Here is a 12,449-nt window from a genome sequence, read left to right on the forward strand (position 1 = left end):
TGTACTCACCCGGAGTGACGGCGTATAGTGTCGTACCTTGATAAGCTCGTGATGAGACAGTGATCTGGATTAATCCGCCTTCATTCATGAGAGCAACTCGGGCTGTGAACATAATAAACAGGGATCTCTCTCTGAAGAACATTCCAGTGGAAGCAGCATGTATTTATAGCAGAGAAACCATTCCAAGGCAGCCGGCGGGAGTTTGATACCAGTCTCTTCATTTACATATATTTGTGTACAGTGCAATGCATGTGTGTGTGTGTGTGTGTGTGTGTGTGCCATGGTGGATAGGAACGCTTCCCAGAGTGAGGGAGCGCGCCTACGAGGGGAGCAGGATCAGGAAGTGGAGAGAAAGAGAGGCTGAGGAGTCAGGAGAGGCACGTTAGAAAGCAGCTTTGTGCTGTGGCAGATCGAGCGGCAGCAACTGGCGACTGCTGTGAACGAAGAGCGCTGCGTCCTCTCATCTTCCCACTGAGGATTTGAGGAGGGTTCCCCTGCATGTGGAGCGAGGGGAAGGCGGGGGCTGACGCTTACTTTCTGTCTGGCCAACCTGCCTGACAGGTGGCACTGGCAGAATGATCTCAGGAGTTCACCTGCCGACCCGTCGCCGCTCCTCTCTCTGAGGTACGTCCCCTGCTCCCCGCGGCTTTTACATAAGCAAAACGTGTGCTTCATGCGTTGACAACGCTCCTTCTGTGTGTGTGAGTTGGTATTGTAACGCACAGGCAGCACTTAGACGGATGCACTTCAGCGGGTCACCACCTCATCAGCAGCCAGAGTCGCTCCGCTGGACTCTTGGCGTTGCTAGGGATGGAAGTTGTACGGGAATCAGCAGAGTTGTGCCTCAGCTGAGGCACGCCGCTGAGAGTGTGATGGTTTTTAGAGAAAGAGGAAATCTCTTTGTTCTGACATTAGATTGTGTTTACTTTGACTCTCACTGTGCTTGATATACCACAGATACATCTTCTATGTATGGAACTGAGTGAGTTGAATAGCCTGTCATAAAACATAAATCTACCGACTTTTTCTCATTTTTTATATTTACTTGTAATTTATTATTTTTTATTATCAGACTATATAATAATCTGTGTCAGTTTCTTTATTTGAGAATCCATGAAATTGCTATTGGTTACATTAAACAACACAGGTTGCCTCTCTTTTGCTTCCTCTCTGGAAAGATTTAGAGATGGCTGCCCCAAAAAAACTACAACTAGAGCAATGTTGTAATCTGTCCATTATAAAGATGAAAATCGGTTCGTTTTTCAATCGATTATTTTGACTGGGCTCACGGGATTCAACTCCTTGAGACCGGATAGTTTGATGGCCATCCTCAGCTGTGAGTCACCAGAGGTAAAGGCGCCTCCATCCTCTCTCACTGTGCACCTGCACTTTTTTCACCTCCCATAAATAGTTGCCCTCCTCGACAGCTAAACTTGCTGCGGCTGAGCAGACAAATGATGTGACACGGGTGTCAGCAGATGCAGGTGCTGTTTGGAAAATGGCGCGCAGGATTATGTGAGGAATGTTTCAATCTAAACGTGCCAGAAACATGACCTATATTCCCTCATGTGTTGAGTATTGTGTAAGTGGGATTATCACATGACTTGGATCTTTGCCAGCCCTCTTCAGAGACCTGTGATCTCAACACAATGTTCCTCCAAACAACCAACTCTGCAGGAGCTGCATTGTTCAGTTTCCGTGGAAAAACTAAGAGGCAACGTGCCGTACCTTTGTTGGAGCTTAACAGATTCATTTTAATGTTTATTTTAATGATTCCTACGTATGGAAGTACAGCGCTAAACTCTCCAGATTTGAATAGAAGCTATTTGAAATAGTAGATGACTGTATTTGGAAGGATTACTGAGGACAAACGGCAGGGAAGAAATGATGTAGTCACATTCAAAAAAACCCTGAAGAAAACATCAGTCAGTCAAGAGGTCGCCCCACACTACCGACAAATGCAGCTCAGACCCAAGCACTGAGGCATAACTTTCACTTGAGCATGGATCGGATTTCCTGAAACACACATGCACTGTTGACGGTCTCAGAGCAGAGCACTGGCAGGACGAGTGGAGCGGGATCCGCCACGCGACCCACAGAGGACACAGGTCAAGTTACCGCAGTGGCACAGGAAGTCTCTTGTTTGAAATCAATCTAAAGCGCAGACTGTCTGAAAAGGTTCAGCAGCCGACTCAGCTGCTGATCTGCTGTCGAGGAAGTGCCCGTTAAAGAATCAACAGTTACAGTTGAAAAAGATTCATCACCTATGAACGGGCACTTTTTTCTTCCCATCAACCCGGACAGAAGTTGCTTTGCTCCCCCTCACCTCAATATGACTCATTCAGACCACAGTTCCGGGTGGTTAGAAGCGTCTCTTGCATCAGCACCATTATCTGGACTGGGTCTGAAATTCAGACTCTGGATCAGAGCCGCTGTCTTCTGGCAGCAATGTTACATAATCCATTCATAAAAACAGATGTGAAGATTTTCAATTCTGATGTGGTATCACCGTCAGCCTTTATTTTTAGACTCTACTGACTGAGCTGAGAATGAAGATTGATGCCAGGCTGCTTCCCAGGGACGCTCGGCTTCTCTCAAGCGACTGGCTGAAGGTTGCTTCATTAGATATTGATCAGACTCAGCCTTTCACAGGCGGCGGCTTCAGTCTGATTTACTTACTTTACTTTAAATAATTCCAGCTTAGTGTCGCGACATGATGTTTGGTGACTGACGCAACACTACATTTCTGGATCTTCACAGGATGTAGCAACATGAAACAGTACTCACTATGTCTGACGTTTCTCTTCCCGCGGCTGAATCCCAACACACTTCTGATCTCACTCCCATTGAACCCTCATTATCTTCATTTCTCCGCCAACACACTCCAAGCAGTTAATACAGGGGCGTGTGTCGAGCCCATTCCTGCTAGTCCCTGACAAAAGTCCGCAAGTTGACTTTAAGTGCCCCTCTAATACATTCTAATAATTTATTGCAACAATCTTAAAGACTTTTCAAAAGAAAACTTCCGAAAATCAGTCGCAAAAGAAATTTCAAGATATAGGTCCAAGACTTGTTTAACTTTGAAACGTGAACAATGCGTAAACGTAAACAAACCAAGATTTAGTTCCACGTCTGACTTTGTCCTTCCCTAAACTAAAGGTCTGGCACGTGTTTCACCTGTGGTTCATTGCTGATGGTGGTGAAGTCCGTTGAATTCAGTGGAGTGAAGATGAGACGCTCCAGTCTGCAGCGTGGCTCACACACACACACACACAGACCGGGGCCACGTTATTGGTGGCAGGAGCCACGTCCAAACATAGAGAAGTCAAGTCAATGGCGCACGCATTTCTACCGCCGCTTGATATTTCCAGGAGGATCAGGGTCAAACGGAGGGATTTGAAAAATACATGCACAAGAGACGTACGCTGGATGTGAACCAGCAACCTTGTGACCCACAGGGATGAGCTTTGTCACGTGACCCGCAGCCTGACATGTTTGCAGCATGTGGCTCTGCTCAGCAACACAGTAAAACAGTGGGGCTCTGAGCCTCGGACTGGTTGGCCACCCCTGGTTTAGATTGTTAGCCCCAAGAGTAACACCTGCACGCAGCTTGGCAGCATGTAAAATGAAATATAATGGTCCTAACCTTCCAATATGACACTGCCTCTTTGACTGGTAGCGGTGTCTCCAAGATCCCTGACGGCAGCATGGTCTCCACCTCATCTGCCGCTCCTCTACTTTACGGCGCCTCTCCTCCGCTGGTCTCTGTTACATAACTGCCACACCAGTCGTCTAATAACCAATTACAACAGTGGCGCCTCTTTTTATCCCTCAGCTCATCAACAGTTATTATCTGCACTCCTGCGCAGCATTTAATCAAAAACAAACAGCGGACAGAGAAGTGTGGTTTATCAGCAGGTGTTCAGCAAACCTGCTATCTGACCGGCTGCAGGGGACAGACGGCCATCAATACACTATCATTAATAATGGGGGGAAACTAATACAAAATTACAAAAATATAAAACAGTCTATTTTTTTCATTCAATGATGACGAACCAAACAGAGATGCAGACTTCACAGTACAGTCACTCGTGTGCGCTCGTTGTGATTTTAAAAATTCAAGCTGTCCCTGCAGCACACACCTCTTTGAATGTTTATGATCCTCTGTTCATGTGAATTAACTTGCACAGACTGGCTGTGTGCCAGGCTGTGACCGTCGCTGGGAGTGAGAAGGCCACGCAGCTCAGTTCGACCCACACGAGATAAGAAAACTGTCACAATGAAAATGTTTGACTTTGTTACAATGTAGAATAGTAACAACAGTCATTGGAAAATTCCAGCTGCTGTTTTTCTGTCTTTCCTTCCTGTTTGAACTGCCATTGCAAAGTTAAAAACGTACATTAATGTTGAATTATAACCAGATATTGTTTATAATCGGAGTAACAAAGGGGACATTCATAATATAACAAAGGAAATATATTTTGCTTTTAATATTTTCCATCACAATGATCAAAATGGGTGAAATGTAATACATGAAAAAAGAAAGAAATCAAAATAAAGAAAATGTAATGAATTGCTTTGGCTAAAAAATAGAAATAAAAAAACGTGAATAAAAGCTTATGAGCTTATGAAAGGGTTTAAGAATGGCTCAATCTTTAGGACAGGCTGATTACTTAGAAATCATTTCATAGCTGTTAACTGACATCAGCTTTAAAGTGTGAAAATGTGTCTTTAAGCGGCAGAGAAGGGTTACATAATCCAAGTTAATGGGTGATTTAGTTCATTGCTATGACACATGTTGAGCAAGCGCGAGTTCATTCATGAGCGGCTCTTTCATCAAGTAATGCAAATCAGAGAGAATAATTCAACGTCTGACTTCAGCTTAAATCACTTCTCGCCAGCTCTTCTCATTCATGCAGCCGAATGTGAGGCTCTTCGAAGTCTTACTGAAAAGTTCTCAACGAGAACCGTTTGTTTATTTCTTTTCCATTTCGCACTGGATTGATGACGTTCAGTGGTGAGTCTCACCTCTTTTGCATCCAGAATCAATCTATACAAACCTCTGAAAATGCATTTGCTCTGGTCCAATCCAAAGGTTTTAGAGCAGAGAGTGCCATCTGAAAATGTGGACTCTGTTTCAAAAATGTCTGAATGTACCAGGAGAATAGGGAAGTCCTGCACTTACTGAATGGACTTGAGCCCCTCAGTGGAAAGCAGCTGAAAATAATCATTATGCAAAATAGCCCCCGAGTGGTGCTCAAGCACCAGCCCTTTTTGCTTCATCTCTAAACTATTGAGAAGAGAAGCCACATTCTCTTCCTGCCACTCCTCCCCAGGCAGTGCTGAGCTGCCAAAAACAGCCGTAACAGTGACAGACGTTTCTGTCCAGTGCAGTACTAGCCACTGAGCCACATCGCTTCCAACGGTACTTGATGTTGAACGGCTGTGCCTGATAAAGTTTGTGATCAGAGCTATGAAAGTTGGTCCGTTCCTGTCACTCAATTGTATGTTGTTACTTAGACATTCACCAGGAGACATGGTCACATGACCATAATTAACACTGTCGATTTTGTTAATAGTTTTTTTGAGGCTTGATCTACTGCCCACCAAGAAGCCTGTGACTGAAAATTTAAGGTTGAATGAATTAGTGTCATCAAAATGGAGAGTGCTCTGACACGCGGCCTCTATGGAAGAGTGATGAGAGATATGGATTTTTAATGCTCAAAATATCAAGTGGCCAGATGCCTGCAATGCATCGAGGGGCTGTACGCATGTCCCAAATGGAAGAAATGAAACTCCTCGCAGCAGCTGATAAGAGACGAGCTGCTTTCCACTATTGCTACCACACAATATTGACGGTGCAATTTCGAAGGGCATCAGATTGTTCTTGGTGGAGCAGCCAGACATTAATCTTTTGCCTCCGTGGATCGAGCCTTTGGTGCAGAGACGACTTCTCAGTCTGGAGAGGATGATGTCGAAGAGGATCTGACGTCAGCGTGTGTGTCACTAGATAATTCTCAGTTTGACATATCTAGCCCTATCAGCAGAGAGGAAAGAGCAGAGCAACCTCCGACCAGATGGAGAGATTTTCTCACCGCACTATCAGGACCTTGAAGGTGCTTTGATCCTTCAGTGTGAGCCGTCAGGATGGCGCTGTTTGTATTAGGAGGTGCAGGAGGCAGATGTGTTGCTTCTGACAAGGTCATGGTCTGACTTAGTAGACCTTTGTAGACTCCTCACCTTACTGGCTTCTCTGAATTGAGAGGTGATAGGTTTGGAGGATGGCAGCAAAGGAAGCGGAAGGGGAACTAATCCAAACACCTTCTTTCTACTCCATCTGTTGGAAATGCTTTGGTTTCCTGGCGCTTTGAGGATTTTCCCAGTTCCCATCTTTTCTAAACATGAGATATTTAGTCATTTCCTGTTGATCATTGAGTCCAAACATCTACAAACATGCAGCTCTTTATGAGGCAGGATCAGGTCCACAACACAATTGAATCGGAGTAAAGAGCGTTGCAGAGGCATCGATGCACTACAGTCATTGAAACTGGACTGAATCTGTTTGGCACAGCAGTCGTGGAGGTCACGTTGGCAGCGCACTTCCTGTTGTGACCTCACAGCTTGTAGGTTAGGGAGGTTGATAATAGCTTGAGGCATCGTGAAGTGACAGAATTCTGAGGTGTTTATGTACCCTGTACTTGAGAGGGTTTCCTCTGGGCACGCTCCTGCAAACCAAGGGTGAGTGAGGGGGTGGGTGCTGCTGCGTGGGATCTATCCTCAGTGTCCTCAGAAGCTGTGATTAGACCCCTGCAAACCACTAGATGGACATGGAAAACGCGACACTTTGATTTGTATCATCACCTAACTCTGCTTACTATGATGTTGTGATGGGATCGTGAGGCTTCATGAAACAATCACCTTATTTTAACCGCTCAGTCTAAATCGGATGTGAGGTTTCATTGGATCAGATGGCTGTTCAACTTCAAAGAGGCGCCATCTAGTGGGCGTAAAAATGAGGACGCCTTGTTTTCTATTCAGTTCTGGTGATGGTTTTTACGGAAGTGACATGTATGTGTTTATTTTTTTTGGATGTGACATGCATGACTTTATTTATTTTTTTAGCCCGAGATAACAGTTATCTCAAGATAACTGTTATCTCATGATAATTAGTATCTTGAGATCATTTTTAACAATTACTTCCTGTAACCACTGTGTCGCCCATGGCTTCGTAACTGTTCGGCAACGTTGTCATTCACTGTCTGCAAGTCAGAAAGTTGCAGACGGCAAAGTCTGTGCGCTTTTAACACTCTGATCAAGTGCCTTCTACTCAAAATAAAACCACATGTGACATGCATGACTTTATTTTTTTTTCTCCCAAGATAACAGTTATCTCGAAAGAATTTGTATCTTGACATCATTTTGATCTCAGGATAAGAAAAAATAAAGTCTTGCATGTGGCTTCCAGGGAGGCGTAATACGTATAGCTTAGCCACATGTGGTATTATTTTGAGTAGAAGGCACTTGATCAGAGTGTGCCATGCATGCCACATCCAAAAAAATAAACACATGCATGTCACTTCCAGGGCTCCGTAGGTTTTAGTCTCTCATCTGAAATCAACTTTAGTTTCTCATGTTTCAGTACTTGGCAGTTGACTTGCTGTTTTCTTTATATCATAATAAGTATAGCACAAAAAACGAATGCCTATACGATATAATGCATTAACTACAGTTGGAATTATGGTGGGCTTTCTGTCATATTCAACCACGTTTTGCCTGCTTTGTTTGGTTTTCTAGTGAGATGCAAGAACAAGCTCTGTGAGCATCTCCTGTAAAACAGCACAGTGATATACTGTGAACCACGGGGCGAGTGTTCTTTCTTGTCATGCCTCCTGTTTTTCTTTTGGCTGTATTTTGCCAATCCCAAGTGTGATATGCTTGTCACTGCTGGCAGTTTTTTTGTTTTGTTTTTGTTTCTCCACTCTGGTTATTGTTGCTGTCTTGTTAAAATTCCCCACGATCGATCCTGAAATAAATGGGCTCCAGAGCAGGGCGAGCAGCAGAAAAGTTTTTACTTTGGAGCATGATGGAGTGATGTCCTGCGGAGAAATTGTTTCAAAGCTGGTGAAGCAAAATCCTACGTGGTGAGGTTATCGAGGCAGCGTCATTTATTTGGATGATGAGCTGCTAAATCTCTGTGTTCAGTTCTGTCAGGAAGGTTGTCTGTAGCCTGTAAAGCCATTGTGCATTGAAGCCATTGCGAACAATGGCTATATCAAGATGTTTGCGCATCCTTCTCCAGATATGTACATATTTGTAAATCGCTTTACAGAGAACAGTCAAAGTTCGATGACTTATCGGACGTTTTCCTTCACTTTGCGATTCCATGAATGCAGCAAACAATCTGTTCTTTAATATTTAAGTAGCCAGATTCTATACAGTAAGGAAACATGAACGTGTCAGGTGAATGTTCCATTCTGCAAACTTTATAATATTTGATCTGACGACTCAGGAAATGGCGCGTTTGCTGATGCCATATGGTCATTCACCATGGAGGAAGAACTCTGTCCCATGTTGCTGAATCCAATTAAAAAGCTGACAAGTTCCACTCTATGATCAGAGGACGACCGGCATTTCAATTTTATTACTTCTCATGGGCCAATTATTAGTCGGACTCGCTTGTAAACGGCCGGATGAAACGCGCGAAGCACCCAGTTGGGTTGAGAGGCATGAAATGGGAGCTGAAGATTCACTTTTAAACAGAAGCAGATTCATTATGGAAATGAAAGCGGCTCCTTTTCTAAGTGTTGGGGGGTAGATCATGTTGCTGATCTTCTCCATAATTTCGGCACATTTTCACAGTCGTATTTTCTCAGGCCTAAGTGCTGCACTCCTCTTCCATGCTGCTCAGCAAGAGTGGTGTCAGTGCGTCTGAAGACTCGATAATTACAAGTCAAACACTCTCACCACCGCGACATAAGGGATCTCTCTCATTTGCTCTGGCAAATGTTGCCATGCCATTACCCTCAGATGGGTTTCCACCCCAGGTGTGGACTACTGAACGCATCATGTTCATTCATATATGACGGTGTCTAGTCTGGGTCCAAAGTTCATTTTTTAAGAAGAGAAATCCATCGTCACACCACACATGCTTATGAATGACACGTCATCGACACCTCGATTACATGTCGGCTGTGTCCCATGTCTCCCCCGAACACTAGCACTCACTTGGTTCTGAGTTCCCTCCACTATGATGTGAAGTGTCCCTCAGAACTGGGACGACACTTGATGATGATGTCACACGTAAAGACAGCGTGTCATTGGCTGCCGTGCTGTGTTTTGTTTCCTGCATATCCAGTGTTGGAGACAACGGTTTGGAAATGCCAGCTCCAACGTTTCTGCAAGGGATCATTTCAAGTGGGGCACGGCCAGTGAGGAGGATTGGGACACACGGCACTGACACGTGACGGGCAGAGCCCAGCGTTAGGGGGAGAAATGGGACACAGCCGTAGTTTAGGTTCCAAATGACTTGTACAGAGTGAGTGAGAGGCCATCAAGTGGGCGTTCCGGAAACCAAAATCTGAAGTTATCATTGTTTGAAAGTTCGTCAAGCAACATTGTGGGTTCTGCAAACACTGACTCGTCCATGGAAACACACTTGGCTGCACAATGCTTGACATATCTGAAATGACATCTCAAGCTGAGACAAAAATGTTGTCAGAGCTTGTTGACAAAGACTGAGAGCCAAAAGGATTGGAGGATGTCACTCAGCCTCAGCAGACAGTGACCTCCCTCCTCTCCGCCACATCACTCCCCAATACTATATTTTTAAATCCCCAACATGGTTGTCAAGGCAACAGTTTCTGGCAATTTGCTTGGGACTTGCTGTCAAACGTACCTGATGCTTGATCAACACCAGAAAAAAAACAGATATTTGTGTTTGTTGACAGAGCCACAGCTGGTTGATTGGGAATCACTGCAGACTGGAAATGTGAAATGTCTTCGCGCCAGAGAAAACAAATGTGTTTGTTGGTTTATCCCTCTTGTTCTAGTTGTGATTCAGCCAGACTCTTCACTTTTTGCTATTTGTCAAGTTGAAGCAGAGAAGCATGACATTCAGTACGCTGGGTGAAGACAGCAAGAAATCTTTATCAATCCTTTGTTTTCACGTTGTCACTCATAAAATTAGTGATGGGCTGATGAGGCTATGTGAAGCAGTGTCCTGATTTTCAGAGCTCGATCGGAGGTGCTGTTGGCTTAAAAATGAGGCGCGGTTTCATCGTGGGCTCTGAAAATGGGGACACTGTTTCATGAAGCCTCACCAGCCCATCACTCTGCATGTGTTTAGACCAGAGACCCTGGAGAGAACAAGGCAAAAAAAAACAACTCCAGTTTCTCCCCAAAGAGTTGGTTCCTGGAGGAGTCTGACCCCAGGGCTCCTGCTGTGAAGCTGCAGCACTAAGTATGTGCCGCCTGGTATCCTACAGTTTCCCTCAGAAAATACCATCACTTTGAAGTGTGAGGATGAGTTCCCCGAGCTTTCAGTTCTCCTTCCTTCCTACAGCAATTTAATGGTCTAACATTGACATTGCATTACTCCCTGAGTTGCATTCTTGGAGCCTGTGCACTTGTGCTGATGATAGGCAGGTTTCCTTGCTCCCACCCCTGCGTAATTGAACAGGCATGAGGGACGGTAGCAGGAGTAAAAAAAACATTTTACCCAACAATAGAGGTCTATGTTTCAAACCGATCTAATTGTTTTGCATGAGCAACTACTATTACGCTATCTGTTGCCTGAACAAAGCAACCTGCGAATCCTTTTGATGATATTTTTCTTCATCTGGTATAATACATAAGGAACAAAAAAATGACTGTTTTCATAGCACATTTCATCGATTCAAACAGGCCGGGATGCTATAACTGTACCTTTAATTGCAGCGGGGCATGTCACATGACGGCGGAAAACTTCCAAGGTCTTAATTACTCTAGAAACAGTCATTGAATGGACTGTTAGCCTCAGCATGCCCAAGTTTGAACTTGAAGCCAACAATTCTGGTGGCCAACTAGAGCAAAAAAATGCTTGAATGAATGCTTGTGAGGAACATTTGCCTAAGGACACAGTTCCGATTTTGGTAAGCGTACGACCGCATAAGCCACAGTCAAATAAAAAATGTGTTCTGTTTGTGAAGAAATCTTCTTCACTTGAGCAGCTGCAGTTCATGACATCATGAACTCAAAGGAAGATTGTAGCGGCTCGCCTTTAAAGGTGCAACAAGGTGCACTTACTGTAGCAAATACTCATTCCCTGAAACCTCACAGTGACTCTGAAAAGAAATAAATTCTTCTGTAAGGAACTGAAACAAAGTTTGACTCTAGACATGTACAAAATATATCTACATTAGTCATCATACATCGAACAAACCTGCTGAATCAGACAAAAATGAAGTAGCATTGCTGGACACGACGATGTCCAGTGGCTTTAAAATAACTGATTCTGTGTGACCTAGTGGATGACTGTGGTGGAGAGTCACCTGAGTTGTTTGTGATTCCATCTCTGAATGGAGGACTTGCAAGAGAGAATTACTTGCTGTAGCAACACTGACACTGTCTGCATTTCAGAACTGTATAATTGGAGTTGTGTCAAATGGAGGCTATTTCAGTTTGAGTTAGAAACTTTTCACAACAGTAGTTCTCCACTCACACGTCACCTGGCATGACAGATGCCAGAAGGCTTGGAAATAATTGCCCTTTATTGGTGTATTTCCGCAGCTTATCCATATTTAAATAGACAAGCAGGTGCATTTCGAACTCATAGAGTGATACACCTGATCGTTTCACACAGATGCACAGAAACACGTTTGCACTGCCCATGTTTTCATGGTTACATTTGAAATACAGGATGTGATGAAATGTCATAAAACTGACCAGCTTTCAAGTTCAAAACAAATTCCTCCTGTTTGCCTCAGTCAGTCAATAGGGAAGCAGATTGTTAGTCGGTGTTATTGTGTAGGATTATAAGTCTCACTCCCACAGTCCCAAAGAGTCTGCTAGTGATGGCCTGATGAGGCTTCATGAAACAGTGTCCTAATGGTTTAGAGGCCACTAGATGCCACTGTCTGCCGTTCGGTCTCAGTGGGCGTCCTGAAAGCGGGTTGGAGGAAGACTATTAAGGAGTCTCCCAAGACGCGACATGAAGTCGCCCAGAGACAAGCTGAGGAGAAAGAGGAGGAGACAGTGGTTCATCATAGCTCCTCTTCCCATCCCCAACCACCTTTATGTGCGTTTTGTTAGAGTCATGAGTCAGTGTTGGGAAATGGGATCCCGCGCGTCTACAGTCTACATCTCTGGCTCCTGCACAGCTTATCTGAAGTCTTGGCAGCCACCTGCATAACTAACAGACTTGTATGAGTGCACGCCAGAATTTTAGCTTTGCTTGTCGACACGTTTACATG

At 44.4% G+C, this 12,449-nt stretch overlaps 1 protein-coding gene across 8 annotated transcripts in view; it reads left to right on the top strand.

Moving 5' to 3' along the window:
* Window positions 1-401: 401 nt before the first annotated feature.
* The window catches only part of gramd1bb (GRAM domain containing 1Bb), a 79,086-nt gene continuing 67,038 nt past the window's right edge, over window positions 402-12,449 (top strand). For 3 of the 8 annotated variants that reach the window (XM_053873904.1, XM_053873906.1, XM_053873905.1), the window contains exon 1: window positions 402-624. The gene's annotated coding sequence lies outside the window, so the exon portion shown is untranslated. The remainder of the gene's footprint in view (window positions 625-12,449) is intronic. The other 5 variants (XM_053873911.1, XM_053873909.1, XM_053873908.1 and 2 more) reach the window with 4 other exon arrangements.

Source organism: Synchiropus splendidus, chromosome 8, assembly GCF_027744825.2.
Source record: "Synchiropus splendidus isolate RoL2022-P1 chromosome 8, RoL_Sspl_1.0, whole genome shotgun sequence".
Taxonomy (NCBI): Eukaryota; Metazoa; Chordata; class Actinopteri; order Syngnathiformes; family Callionymidae; genus Synchiropus; species Synchiropus splendidus.